The 4,211-nt window shown below is 45.5% G+C and overlaps 1 non-coding gene across 1 annotated transcript; it reads left to right on the top strand.

The window, feature by feature from the left end:
- Positions 1 to 2,545: 2,545 nt before the first annotated feature.
- Positions 2,546 to 2,617, top strand: TRNAT-UGU. Its single transcript has one exon. It is a non-coding gene; the product is annotated as a tRNA-Thr (tRNA).
- The last annotated feature ends 1,594 nt before the right edge of the window (positions 2,618 to 4,211 follow it).

The following is a 4,211-nucleotide window of genomic DNA, read 5'->3' as shown; positions in this document are numbered from 1 at the left end:
GCTGTGAACCTTTGGCCCCAGTCTCCATGGACGATCCACCAGAGGGACTCCTTCGTGGTTTGCACCATCCTCTCTGCTTGCCCATTGGTGGCCGAGTGAAAGGGACTGGAGTGGATGTGCCGGATGAGGTAGCGGCGCATAAATTCTTGGAACTCCCCCGACGTGAAGGGGTGGAATTGTTGCCCTGCTTGCCTAATCCCCACCACACCAGATATTGGCGCATCCCCATGTTCAAGATCTCTAGTCTCTGAGTTCAGGCTCTTCTGAAAAAAGCACATTCTAGACAGGCACATTCTTGACTTCCCTTTTGATGCTGAACAAACTTCGAGTCCTTTTTAATTCTGTAAGTGATACTCCACCCGTAGCTCCTTGCAGAATATATCTTTGTCTCACAATCACTCTTAACATTTACAGTCCATATGTCTATCTATCTCTTAGTATAGTATTTTCAGCATTAGTAATTCTTAGCATTGATTCCTTCAGGAGAAAAATAGGCTAAACGAAGCACAAATAAATATATGATATTTTATGTGTTTATATTTAAGTAGTACCATAAGTGTACATGACATTTTACAGGGTTTTATAAATAAAGAGAGATCCCTGCCTGCAATGAGCTTTTGACAGAACCTTGTCTGAAGGAGGGGAGGGCAGGGCAGGCATGGCAAAGGGTGACCCTAAGCCAGCACAGCTACCTGGGCTTCCAATGATAAATGCAGCAAATAAATTAGTAATCTTGATTACAGCTGCGAAAATTGAGCATCCACTTACATGCCTTTGTTCATCCACACCACAGCTGTGTAGAGTAGCTCAGCATTACAGTTACCTTCAGGGGACTGAAGCCAAGGGAACAGCAGTTCACCTAAGGCCTTCTGGTGAGCTTGTGATGGCGGGAAGAGTTGGGCCAGAGATGTCTCTGCGCACAGATCACACACCAAGCCAGCGAGCTTCCGTCGCCCATTGTCTATCAGGATTGGGAAGGAAATTTCTAAGCGAGTGCATCCAGAAATCCCTGGACACCACAAAATACCAGGGGAAGGGAAGCCTTTTTGAGATGGCCCTGGGATTTCCTGAACGTTTAACACAATTCCAGACTTGTTGAGGACTATGAAAATGCATCTGATAAAATTTTGGGAGGGTTTTTTTTTTTGGGGGGGGGAGGTTTCCAGATTCGAGGAATGCTGCTGACTGAGTCTCCTGATTTTACAGGCAAATGAGAGGGAGGCTTGTGTCATGTCAGATGGGGTCCCTGGGCCAATCAGTCTCACTCAAGTAAACGATCCTGAAATAAACTGTTGGAAGTGATGGACTTTGTGCTGTCTCTTTGCCTCAAACTATGGAGGAAGACTAAAAGACAGTCAGGAAGCTAGATAGGCAAGACGTTGACCACCCTCGCTTTTACCACTCTCTGGTACTATCCCTTTGAATTGTAGATTGCTACTCTTAGGGAAAGCTTCCTTCCTTGCAGCTAGTTCTCCATGCAATGCCATGTTTTTTCTCCATCTTGGCAACATGAGAGTAGGATGTCTTTCCTGCATCTCCATCCATCTAGCTAGTTAGACTAGATTACAGAAACTATCTCTCTTCTATCCTGTCTAGAATGGAGTTCCTTAAATAAAAGGACTCACATTAGTTTTGCAGATATAGAGAGACTCCCTGTAACTTTGTCCCTTGCTCGCACACACACTGTGCCAGGTGGCTCCACTGCGCTTGTGAGCCTTTGTGCCCTCTGCTGCTGATATATTCCAATATAAACAACCCCCAAAAGACACAAGGCAAGGCACAGTTATTTATTCATTTATTTATTTATATTTATAGCCTGCCCATCCCGCGAGCGGGCTCAAGGCGGGTAACATCATAAAATATACAATTAATACAATTAAAATTAAACAATTTGAAAATAATAAACATTAAAACACAGTCATACTTTTAACAAATCAGCTGGCTGTGGGAGTTCCCTGGCATATTATTTGGGTTGATAGGTGGGTGGGTGACAACCACCTCAGGGAGGCCATATAGAGACGTCCACTGCCTCAACCAAAGGCCTGGTGGAACAGCTCCGTCTTACAGGCCCTGTGGAATTGAAGAAGATCCCGCCGGGCCCTAATCTTGACTGGGAGCATGTTCCACCAGGCAGGGGCCAGGGTGAAAAGGGTGAGGCAAGATGGACATCCTTTGGGCCAGGAACCACCAGGAGATGTTGGTCCATAGAGCGTAATGCTGTTTGGGGCGTATATGGGAAGAGGTGGTCCCTCAGATATGTGGGTCCCAGGCAATGTTCCCTCTAAGCTGTGGAGTCTTGTGAGCAAAAATTCTATTTTGTGAGCTACTGGCATTGAAGTTGTGAGTGAGCCATTTGGCTGCTGCATAAATTAGTTTGCTCTGGGGCTGTCCTTCCCGAGCTAAGACAAAAATGTGTGAGCCAGAAGCTAAAAAACCTGTGAGCTAACTCACACTTACTCAGCTTAGAGGGAACACTGATCTTGATTATTGAATACCTTGAATAGCAGATTTACTTTCTGTTGAGCTTGTGGAATACATTTGGGGAGGGGCTGTGGCTCAGTGGTAGAGTGTGTGCCTTGTGTGCAGAAGGTCCCAGGTTCAATCCCCAGCATCTCCAGTTAAAAGACCCAGGTAGGGGGTGATGTAGATGACCTCCTTCACCTGAGACCCAGGAGAGCGGCTGCCAGTCTGACTAGACAATACTGACCTCGATGGACCACAAGTCTGATTCAGTACAAGGTAGTTTCATGTGTGTTCATGTATTTGAGAACAAACCTAACTGGTTGGATCCATCAGGTCTCTTCCACTCTTCCTCTGGTGCCTAGAGCTTTCCCCCTGCAGAAGGCTACCTGTAAGGGTGGAGGGCCGAACAGTTCATGGACCAGGTCTGTGAATGTGTTTTGAAGATAAAGAAGCATCAGGCACATGAATCCTCCAGATGGTTCATTGTCACATAAAGAGGTGTGCAAGATGTGAGATTACAGTGCGGCTTCATGGAAGGAAGTTTCATTGCAACATGAAGCGAGTCCCTTGGTCTTTCTATACTCCCAGAACACTTAACGTTTCTTCTTCCCTTCCCTTGGGATGATGCACAGCAACGTTCCAAAGGTACATTTCTACCTTGCCCTTCTTGCTGCTCTTGCCATCGCATCAGTACGAGCAGCTCCCAAGTCTCCAGAGTAGGGAAAACTCCCAGCGGTAGCTCAGCATAGATCTCGCAGAGTAGCCAAACCCCCTTCAGGAGCTCAGGTGTCGCATAAGGCTTGCAGTGCATTAGCTGAAGAGCACCTTGATTGTGAGCAGCCTGGAAGCATTCTAGATGTTAATGTCACTTTGTGTACCAGCCAGCTGTCACGGGGAGCTCTCAAGGTTATTGGCCGGGCTGAGTTGACGATACATTTGCCCCAAGTGAATGGATGCGATTGCAGATGTTTATTCGGTGATGTGTGGTTGCCAGGGAGTCAGGCTTTGGAAATGAGATCCCATATTTCTTTTGTTCATCAGAAGCATATGCATATAATTAAGATGAGGAATGTGTATGCAGGTTAGCATTAAATCTTTTCATGGACATGAAAAAAAAAATGACGCTCCTCCAATATCTATTTTCTCATTATTAATGAGGAAGTTTCTAGCAATATATCTAGATTTTATCTGACAGATGTTTTCTGGCAAGGGTAAAGTTCTAGGGACAAGACGCTTGCTGTTTTCCTTTTAGGGTTCTCCCTATTAAAGAAATAGATGTGCTAAACATCTCTTATCAAGGACGTTGCCATCTGAGATACCTCCCTGATGTCTTCTTGGGGAACAAATCGCTTAAATGAAAGCAATTCATTTTAATTTCAGATTGAGTTATTTATCTTCATCTATCTGAACCACTGCTTGGAGGGTAGCAATAGCTTGACTCTCTTAGTTGTCAAAATTTGATCAATGGGAAATGATGGAAGTCAACGCACAAGATGGGGGCAGGAATCAAACATTCTACACAGGGCCGCACTGATTTGGGGAGGGGGATTCAAATTACTAGGAATTTTGGGTTTTAGTCCCATTCAGTTGGGTGTCGTCTTGCCTGGAGTCTGTTACTGTAACACCATCCCCCCCCCCCTTGGTGTAGTGGTTAAGTGTGGGGTTTGGTGTATGGTTAAGTGCATGGAGTCTAATCTAGGAGAACTGGGTTTGTCTTCCACTTGCAGCTGCTGGATGACCTAGGGCAA

This window comes from Gekko japonicus, unplaced genomic scaffold (assembly GCF_001447785.1).
Source record: "Gekko japonicus isolate JY-2015 unplaced genomic scaffold, Gekko_japonicus_V1.1 scaffold1018, whole genome shotgun sequence".
Taxonomy (NCBI): Eukaryota; Metazoa; Chordata; class Lepidosauria; order Squamata; family Gekkonidae; genus Gekko; species Gekko japonicus.
Note: the sequence above shows the minus strand (reverse complement) of the source record. Positions and strands in the feature narration are given on the sequence as shown.